This window comes from Pinus tabuliformis, chromosome 8 (genome assembly GCF_031772625.1).
Source record: "Pinus tabuliformis cultivar Carrire ecotype Pingquan chromosome 8, CPIR1, whole genome shotgun sequence".
NCBI classification, from domain to species: Eukaryota; Viridiplantae; Streptophyta; class Pinopsida; order Pinales; family Pinaceae; genus Pinus; species Pinus tabuliformis.
This window is the reverse complement of record NC_142294.1, coordinates 376,338,948-376,350,442: the sequence shown is the minus strand read 5'-3', so window position 1 is coordinate 376,350,442 and position 11,495 is coordinate 376,338,948. Positions and strand designations below refer to the sequence as shown.

The 11,495-nt window shown below is 34.3% G+C and overlaps 1 pseudogene; it reads right to left on the bottom strand.

Annotated features, from left to right (window-relative positions):
• Positions 1–2,939: 2,939 nt before the first annotated feature.
• On the bottom strand, positions 2,940–3,752 carry LOC149235676 (red chlorophyll catabolite reductase pseudogene; annotated as a pseudogene).
• Positions 3,753–11,495: the final 7,743 nt, after the last annotated feature.

Genomic DNA, 11,495 nt, shown 5'->3' with positions numbered 1-11,495 from the left:
ATCTCTTTAACTATCACTTGCTCAGTTTCCTTTTGATCTCCATGACTTAGCTGCTTGTACTCCTAGCTAGTGTCATTGATGGAGGAATATTCAAATGAGAAAGGAGTAAATGAGGAGGATCTACCTCCTACAATCTCTCCTCCTTTTCTCAATCGAGTTTCAACACTTAATTAGTCAAAATTCCATGATTTTCTCTCACAAACCTGCAATCAATGCTTATTAGTCTACTAGCCATAATGTCTCACTTTGACTCATCGCATTAGACAAAATACATTCAAAATATGTAATAAATTGTTAGAAGAGTTGATTTTTCTAAGCTATGAGGTGGATTAAGGTCCATATAGTTACCCAATGATGAGGATCATCACAAACTATAGGAAAATGATGCACAATGGAAGAAGAGTACATAGATTCACTCTTAAGGAGCTTAGCATTTTGATGAACGGGTTTTGGGAAGAAAATGCTTTGGTGCACGAGTGTTTTAGAAAGGTTTACAAGGGTGCTCTCCCCAACAACGACTAAGGAATCAATGCATATTCAAGTCGTTCGTGGAGGGAATGAAGGGTTTCATTGCACATATCTAAGCATGGGACATCTACACCACCGAAACCTACTTCATCATTAGAACATTCCTTTATGATCTCCCCCTTTCTAGATCTGGGTCATTGCAATTGTGCGAAAACACTATTATCAGGTGAAAAATCTATTCCCCCTTCCCCTGAAGACCATTTATCATCGATTAAAGAAATTCCAACACTTTAAAATGTAGGTACTACCATGGATTATTGATTAATTAGACTTTTAATAGTGAGTTAGGATATAGCTAGTATGTTATTAATGTTTCCAACTATTCCCCTCATTCTATAAACCTCACACTTCACAACCTAGTTGTAGTGAGTTCCAGTTCTATTTGATATCCAACAAATCATCTACTACAGGATTGTCTAAAATTCATTTTCTCTTCTCATTCACTCCTTTCATTAGTTTAACACAAAATCATGTGTTCGTAGGTTCATTTCATAGTCATCAACAAACTCATAAATTTTTTAGCATCCAAATCTTATCAAATGAACAAACTTGCTACAAAATTTAAACAAATAGTTATTATAACTGTTAAGAAGAATTGTCAAATCTTTCCATAGTGTTGCCAAATCTTTAAACCTCATTTCTGGATTTTCTCCAATAGCATAAGACCACTTGTTAGGTTTCATCAAGTGGTATACTCACCAAGAATACCACATCATACTACTCTGCTTCTGAATACTGAAACATCAAACCCTCTTTCCTTCAATGCAATTTTCCCCAGAGGTTTGTTTGGCATACACAAATGGATGTCATTTCAAATCTGTAGTTTGTATCTGCATCTTGAATTTCAATTTACTAATGCTCTATTTCTAAATACAAAGTTTTCCTTTTCTTATTCAATATTGAATGTATCCCCACTGATCTAGGCACATTCCTCTTATTCCATACCAATCCCACGATGTCATAGAAGTGCAGCAAATCTCTATAGAGAAATCATGATTCTCCTTACTAAGACAATGTTTCCCTTACAACTAAGATTTAACCAACACAAAAATGTGAATACTTATTATGACAGATCCAATCCCTGGAAATAGTTTTAGAATTCACACCTTCCTTCAACACTTGATCACAATTTGTGACTAGGTGATTTTTAGGGAGAACAAAGTGGCCCTCAACATATTTCCATTACAACGTAGAGGAGAACCAACACCCTCCTTCGCAAGCTTTCCATGAAGAAAATTAATTCCACAATTTCAACATAGATTATTTAGATCTCCACGAAGACCTTAAATTATAGAGCCTCAGTCACTCTGCACCCAAGTGGTGAATTTCCTTCACTCTTTGACCATTCCTACGACCAGTTGTTGGGTTTTCTCTTCAATGTTGATACTTGACTATTTTTTCCAACATAGAGTGCCAATGCAACTATGCTCGATTCTCATTACAACCATCTAAATTTTGATCAATATTCAGACCCTTTCACTGGAAATTAACGTAGATAGCATCAATGCCTTCTTCAATGCATTCCAATGACAAACCATTTTCACACAAATGGTTAAATCTCTCACCAACAACCCAGAAGGAATTGATTATGATTCCCAAAGAGCATTAAAAACATTTCTACAGGAAATTCATGTAGCTAGTGTCTACCAGAATCACAGTTGTAGAACCAATTACCAGAGTTGGATAGATATACATATATATATATATATATATATATATATATATATATATATATATATATATATATATATATATATATATATATATATATATATATATATTCACACTCAAATGTCATTAATCACACATAAACTGAGTCACAAAAATACACAACAAATTACCAATTCAATGCACATAGAAACTTCATTTGATCACAACTATTACATAAAATTAGTGGCCTCATCAACCCAAGATGGGCGTGCTCTACCTACCCCTTTCTATCTCTTTTAGCATGCATTGTATGTTGTTTACAAAATGTTCACATATTCCTTTCGAGGTTTTGTTTTCTAAAAATTAGAAGAACCCTAAACTTCATTCAACGAAGCCAAGCATGAACTAATTCTAATAGATATTTTTATGCCATGGTCAAGATGCTTGTATCTAAAGACTAACACTCTTGGAGTTCCAAAGAAAATACTAATAAAATCCAATAGATTATATAAATCCATTCTATTGTAAATGACTGGAGCCATAATTGAGCCTCTATAGTATATTAAGACTCCTTCAACATTGCTTCATGGACAAGAGGTACCATGCTAATGTTACATGGAAATAAAGTTGGAATCATCAAACATGTAATATATGTGCATGATTATATACAAATTTATTGTTGAAATATGATGCTAAATTCTTACCTCTATGGCTTTGGCTTTAACCTTATTAAGAGCTCATGCTTCTCATTGAATAGGATTTTAGATTTCCTTTTGGAAAGTAGCTACTACATGATTAGCAACATCCTGTCCAAAGAGTCTAGGCATGTTAGAGCTCATATCCACTTCAACACCTTTTTTTTTAATCATGTTATCTCTTCCCAAGAGAAGCTCTTGTTCATGTTCCTGCACTGACCTCCCTCTGGCTAAAATTGCTTCCAACTAAATCCCAACTTCTTTTACTACTGGTTCCACTATGTCCTTGACAACCTTTTCCATGCTATTCATTGTACCTTCATTACCTTGTAACTCACTAATGATATTAAACAATATTGTAGTGGGTGAAAAAACACTACGAACATAAAAAGAGGATGAAACATATGGTTGTGCCTTTGGAGCTTTCTCCAAGGTTTGTCTTGGGACATCTAGTTTGGTGTCTTCATAAAACCATTGTAAGTACTCCGGCTTAAGAACTAGATCCTTTCTTGGGAGAAAGTCAAGAACAAGTACCAGTGAGCTTGGACTACTCTGAATAAACTCAAATAGGAGATGTGGTTTGTCTGTTAGATGACTAACCATGCCTATAATTGTATCCATGTTTAGAGCTCCAAATGGATGCTTACAATGAAGCCATGATCCTAGTACAAATTCAGCCTTAGACCCTTCTTTTATAAATTTTATATTGACAGAGCCTTCCCCATTGCCATCTCAATTTTTGAAGGATCTCACATCTACAGGGATGTAGCTTGGATTTAGCTAGGAACCCAATTGTGTCTCCACTGTGGAATCTATTCCTTCCATTAGGCTTCTTCAAACAAGGGATAAATGTGGGAATTCCACCCATTTATCATGCATACTTATATCTCCAACAATTTGATTCCATTTGAATTTGAAGGGTATATTTAGTTTTCTAGCTGTTGGCACCTTCAAAGGAGTGTGTTGCAAGCTTCTCTTCCCATCAACGTGAGCTTCAAAAGGCAATGTGTAGATACAAGGAATGAGATTGTATCTAAGACCTGATGCCTTCTTTGCAGACGTTGTGACTGATTCCCATAGGTAAATCTAATACTTGTGTCTTTTGCTCCTATTTGAGTGATCTCTAGAAAAAGGATAAAAGGAATCTAGTTGAATCCATTTATTTCAAATCTCTTCGTTTGTGTCTTGTAAAGTTCCACAAATATCAACACCTACCAATAGGATTCCAAATAATCCAAAACTTTTCATTGTAGATATGGAGTATGAGAGATCATTCCATGTTGCAGCATTGTCTCTTGTATAATGTGCAACATGGGCACCTGACCCAACAAAGGTAGAATGAGTAAGTATGAATGGTCTATTATGTAGTATTGATTTCAATGCTTTATTCATCATAATAGATTTTGATAACCTATAGATACTATGAGAATTTTACTCCAAGAAACCATGTAGGTCTTCTTTCCCTTCCAAGTTTTCTGGAAATTCTCTGCAACCAGGCTTCCATTTGAGTTGATGAGGAAAAAATCTCAGCATTGTTCCTTGAGATAAGAAGTTGTACATTGTTGACAACACATAGAGCATAGTTGATCTCTTTGGAATTATTATTGAGTAGTATTTTTTTGATGTGAATGGCATGTATTTTCTCTGTTGCACACTATGAATCGAATTTAGACTTCCATCTTCTCATCTACCTCAACAATTTGGTCCCTTGGTTCTATCTCAATTTTAAAGAACTAGGTCTATTGTCTTGCTCTATCTTGCTCCTGTTCAACTACAAGGAGATGTCCACAAACTATTTTCAGTTTAGTAATTATGATATTTAAGGTTCTATGAAATGAACTCACTGAATTTTTCATATTTCCCTCTCTGCAAATGCATGATCTCCTAGGCCAACAGACAAACTTGAGGTGGAGGAATTTCTTGTTATTATGCTATGTTGACAAGGGGATTGTACATTTGGGGCCACGTTGATACTTTCTTTCTTATGGATGTGAATGAGTTCTTCTGGGTGTAGTATGTACCAACCACATAACTTTGGATAGGTGTCTTATTGAAGTTTGGGGGTTTAGCTTTGATTTTATTAGGGGCCAACCTTTTGGCATGCCTCCTTATATGAATTTTCTATATTTTTTTTAACCAAGAGCTTTATGGGATGTTGTCATAGTTATTTTATATTTATCCAATTTGGATAATATGTAGCCTTCATTCTGGTGGTGCCACTGCATTTTTGGCCTCAAAATTACACAAACCATGGGTATGGTTGAGTTGGAAGAGGAATTTTGTGTGGGTGTGGCACTCATCCCAAAATTATAGATGCCAATGACACTACACTATGAAATACTAACCAGTGCAAATGCCTAGCTTCAATTGTTGCATATGGTTCTAGTGTGATCAAATATTTTTTGTAGCCACAAGTTTAAGCTCTTCAACAATGAACTATACCCATGAATCTATTACCCCCATTAATCACAACACATTAGATTCATTGATGTGATTTATGATTATTCTTTTTCTTCGTTGGCTAATATGGTATATACCCTATCTATTTTGGACTAATTTCATCACCTATCACTTATTTTAATATATTTACAATAGTGTGAGGCATGTGCAAGAAAATTCCACATATGATAATGTTGCAAAGGATCTCTGCCTAATTTAGTATCCCATGGAAAAGCACCAAATTTATTATTATTTATCATTTTTATTTTTTTCGGGGTAGTCTTTTTAATAAATTTTACTAGGTATCATTTTCATCTACCTTTTTATGCACCTCTAATAGTTGTATTAATTCCTTTAATGCATTAACATTGTTGGGCATTGTTTCTTCTTTAAATCCTCTAATGCATTAACATTGGTGGACATGCTAATACACCTTAATAATTTCCATAAGAACTGTTGAAGGGAGGGATGTTGTACCATTTTATGGCACCCTACTATATGTTTCTCTGTTGATGGAAAGAAGATAATATACCTAGAGAATTTTCTGAGCTACACATTGGTAAACTAAAACTCTACACTAAACACGCAATATCATTACTCATCTATGAAGCATAAATTTACCTTGGTTTCAACGACCATCTAACTGAGGATTATGTGCAGAAAATTTTGTGCATGTTGTACTCTAAAATTTAAGGCTTTCATACAATCTTTAGATGTTAATTGGCCTTAACCTCAAGTTTGTTGAATTTATGAAAAACAGATCCAAAGGAAAAGTACGAGGCTTTGGAAAAATATGGGAAAGATTTGATAGAGATGGCTAGGAAAGGTAAACTTGATGTTGTCATTGGAAGGGATGATGAAATCCATAGATGCATTCAGATTTTTTTAAGATGGACAAAAAATAACACTCTATTCATTGGAGAACAATGTGCTGGAAAGATTGCAATTTCAGAAGGGTAATGACCATCCAAAGGTTTTATTATTGATGTTTAAGGGGGTTATTTATGATTTATAAGTCCATATATAATGAATTTGATTGCAATTCAATGTTATTAGATGTGGACAATTGATTGATAACTGAACAAATCATTATGACAACTATATTTTCTATTTCTCTTTTATGTTTTGACATGATTTGTCAGGGAATAGTGCAAGGAGATGTCCAACGGGAAGTAATGAAACAAAAGGTAATGATTCACTATACCTGTTATCAGTTTATGCCTTATGTTTTGGCATCAATTAATAGTGTAATGTGGCATATATCTCTTTCTATATGACCAAAACTGAAAAACTTAGGGTTTGGAGATATACAATACACACCTCTTAATAACAGGGTAAACTTATCTCATATGATCTTTATCTATGCCATACCATTACCACTAATACCATATTTTCACCAAAAATTTTAAAGAGGCCAATGCTATATGCCATTCTGTTACTCTCATCCCTTATTTTCACAAAGGATCTTAAAGAGGTCAACTCTTTTAATATTATCCCTGAGTAGTAGTAAAGTAATTATATTTCTTAGCCACACTCTATCTTTATTTTTCAAAAAAGATTTTAAAGAGCTCAATTGTATGGCACTCCATCCTATCCCTGAGTAATAGTAAAAGGAGGATTTTCCTCAGAGCCACATACTATAATTCATTGTCCGAAGAGGATCTTAGAGCTCAGTTGTTTGAGAATTCCATGTGATCAATACTAAAACAACATAATCTTATAAAATTGCACTTGATTTCTCTTGATTGTGAAATAAGGATGGTCAATGTGAAGTTGTGAACAATAGATGTTATAATCAACAATATCTAGTCTTGAGTCAAGCTAAATTTTTTATAGAATTGATAAAGTTGAATTTGTCAGTAAAGTAGAGAAACCATCAAGGGTTATGCTAACTATCAAATAGTGGAAAGTTAATTTTTCTTTCATACGTGAAGTGCATAGTTTCAGATTTCCTACTATCATTTTCTAGTTTCTTATAAATATTTATAGAATCTTAATTTAGATGGTCTTGAATTCAAGACTAGCTTGAGTATATATTTTTAATTAGAAGCCTCCAAAAAAGGCTTCCTCTTATTATGATGAGGCTAGCAACCTTTAGTGACATTCAATTTAATAAACTTCAACTTAGAAAGCATGAGTGGGTGGTATCTATTTGGGAAAAGTCACCTAGGACATGCACCTAACTCCAGTTTCTTTTGTGTGCTTTTCATTCATTCAAAAGCATGGGGCATATCACTTGGTAGGACTTGCCCCCTGTTGGGGGCTATATTAGCTATCCACTTTTGTCAACCCAACAAGCCATTACTCACACAAATGTATTTTATAATTTATGAAACACTTACATGTGAACTTCTAGCAAATTTGGAGGCTTTGTAGTAGAGTAGATCCCTGCTAAATGTATGTTTGATGTGTAAAAATTGCATTGAATAAAATCTATATGTCAAAGGTGAGGTTCCAGACCACTACTATAAGATCTTTTTTTATAGTCAATCACATTTTCCTCAATTTGATTGCAAATTGAAAGGAGATGAAAAATAGTAGAAAAGTAGAAACTTACAGTCATGTAATTGTCGGGAGGTGCCTCAGTTTGTATTAGAAAAAATAGAGTTTTGTCACGTGATAATATATTTATTGTATCGAAAAACTTGCCTTGTCACTACTGCAACAATTTCCTTAGTTATTTTTAATATCAGTCACGTTGACTCAAAATTCCTATTTTTCTTTTGGTAACAAGGACTTTAAATCGGTGAGTCTTTTTCCTTTGGTGGCAAGAAACAAATGGAGTGGATTTTGCATAGTCAAAATCATTTAAAACTACGGATATTTCCTATTAGCAACAATTTCTAATTATCAACTACTTTGGGGATGAAATTAGGAGACTCTACGATGAGCTCTTATGTTTTTGCTATTAGCATTTGATTGTGAGAGAAGCACCTTGTAGATGAAGGTATGCCAAATCAATTGAACATCAAATCCAAATATTAGATGACTATAATGTAATACTATCTAACAGTAACCAAAACTCATAGTTCACTAATGATAGCTCTGAAGGGGGATACATATAGAAAAGATATGCATTTCTCTTAAATTTCAGGTGTAATAATATGGTGGTCTCCATTGTTTTATTTTGGTGAAATGAAGTGTGCCAAACATCAAGTTGTCATTTGTGTTACAGTTATTGATAAGTACCAAATTTTAAATGAGAGTGGCCATTAGTTGACTTTCACACCTCTGTTGGACTACTGAGTCATTATCTTACTTTCATATCTATGATGGATTATTGAGCCTTCAGTTACTGCTTACAGTCAAAGCATTCACACTTGCCTTAAGGATCTTTTGAATCTCACAAAAATAACATATATGTGTCATGTACTTCCTTGCTCCTGGACATTTCACTTCATGAATAACTTAATTTCTAAGTTACCAATATTCAGATAAATATACAAATACAGATCTAGATCTACTAGAATTTTGAAAATCCAGGATTTTGATATGACAAGGATACATCAAGTACAAAAAAATATAATAATATTTTAAAATTTTTAAAAAACACTTTGATTTCAAAAATTAAATATAAATCAAAACATTTAGAATTGAAACTATTATTGACAAGGGTTATTGTTGAATTATAATTAGCTAGAGAAACTAGGATGGCTCCCTAGGAAAGGTGTTGGGGATTCCAACAAAGGAAGGAAGCAGTTGGGTATGACCAAGATGCACTCCAGATCAAGTTTCAATAAAGCTAAGAAAAATTATATTAAGTCTCATGTCTATGAACAATATGCCCTGATACTCTATAAAGCTCATGAAATACTTTAATTTTTATAGATCGCAAGTATGCTATAGACTCTTTTTTTTGGTTTGGAGAGTGAAGTGATGCGTTGGAGGGAGGAAGAAAAATACACCTTCCCAGATTAATCGTAAATATTTCTTTTTTGTGTATGATATCAGTAACTCTAATTTTTAACTATGGAAGAAGAGGAATGATGCACTCTTTACAACAACCAACCTTCTAGAAGCATCACATGGTATGACAGTTCATTAATTTGTGCGATTCTTATATCCATATTTTGGTTCAAGTAAAGAAGGTGAATTAGAAATGGCCCACGTGAGGCAGATATTGGAATTTTTGGGAGGCAACAGGTGCTCCATATACTCTGAGTAGTCAACCAACTAGAGTTTACCCAACCCATTATGTTCACATCAGCTAGTCCCAGCACTTGAAACACAAACCTTGCCATCGAGCTACCTAGGTGGTCAGAAATGGGGATATAAGTGTAGGCACAACTAGCCACCCACTCAAGTGCAACCAGTGTTTTCAAACTTAGAGCCAAGTTGATGTGGACTCAATCAAATAATTTAAGTTGACCACAAAATTCCTCTTGAAATCTACAGGATTTATCTACCTAGCATGGGATATGTTTCCTCAACATATGATCTGTTTCCTACAAGTATGGGTTCACCATGTTACTATATTTTTCATGGATCCAGGTGGATCCCGATATGCATTCGCGAATCCTAGACCTCCCTATGTCGGATCCAGTAATATAGCTTAATTGTCAACATGTTTCTAATAATAATCATTTGGTGCACAATATAGGCACAATGAGCACAAAGATGAGTTCAATAACAGAATTGGCATTCATCTGAACTTGTAAAATAACTGACATTGGGAAAACATAATTAAGGGAAACTTTTGAAACTTCAAAAATAGAATTAATTTCAACTTTTGATGTGCACTTTTTTAGTGTAATGTTGTTTTTATATGTTAATAAGTGTTTTCCTTGTGTAATGTGCAAATGTAAACTAGCCTACAATGTTAGTAGCAATGTGGTGTAATTCAAAAGTCATTTCTGCTATTAGTCTTTTTTTTTTTAATGATCCATGTTGTTTATACTATTTGTTGGTTGATAGTACTAGAATCTAAAATGATAGAGAATACACACACAATATAGTAGATGTATGCAGTTTGGATGCTAGTGGCCTATGCACACCCATTGTTCAACCAACAATGGTCTCATCGTGATCTACAAGGTTTGTTTCTACACATTTTTACAGTCTACAGGGCTAGTTTGACATCCTTCTTATAGTCTGAAAACCCTAGACATTGTAGAGGATGGCATCAAAGAGGTGCATGACCCCTCTCCATTTCTATTTTATTTTAGGGTTTCAATCTATCAAATGTGCCTTAATAGAATATGATCTTCTGTCGCTTATTTCTATACAATTTTTGTTCAGAACCATGCCCAAACCCCATACATGTTGTAGGTGTCACCCATTGTTTTTTCTTTCATAGGAAAAATATGTAGCTTGAAAGGATTCCCCACAATCTTCCCTATTTGCAGCTAACAATTGGTCTAATGGAAGCTCTAAGGGCCTTTCACAGTCTCATCCCCTCCTAACAACTCCCTTGATGACGAACATTGATGCATGGAATTTTCTCTATGTAGTAGCAAGCTAAGTTGTTAGGCTGGAGATGGATGTTTTAGGCTTGGATTTTTCTTCCTCCTTAACAACTTCATCTTTGACCTTCTAGGAATGAACATTCTTTCAAAGTGACAAACCCCTCCCTAATTTTCTTATTGAAAACCTGATTCCTGATAATGCTCTCTTAATGGCTTTCCACCACACCAATCCTCAGTGGTAATGACATCCAGCCTTGTGGAAGATCCCATATGTTATTGAGAAATTATAATAGCCCATAAGAGCCATCTTTTTTTGAGAAATGCTAATAACTCATAAGAACCATCTATTTTTGGGAAATGCTAACATCCCGAAGAGCCTCTCTAGGAGCTTGTCCTCGACCTGAGACCTAAGACTCCACCATAAATTCCATATCCATAGTGGCAAAATTTACATATCTTAAATCCATGTTATAATTTGATGTCCATGTTAGATTTCAAGATAATTCAAACTCTTTATATAGTTACACTTCAACGCCTTCCCCAACAGGAAGGCTACAGAATTTCCCAAAGATGGTCTTCATGATCCATGGGCCCTTCATAATGCTTCACAATATTGAACTTTTTATTCCTAAAATTATCATCTTTGGGGATAAAATGGTAGAAACCACCAGGAGTGTGATTGAATCGGTCACATAGTAGAAAAAAACGTTGTGAAGCTCCCAGCTAGGGACCTGTAAATTCACCATGAAAATGAATGTTTTCATGCCTTTTCCATCTC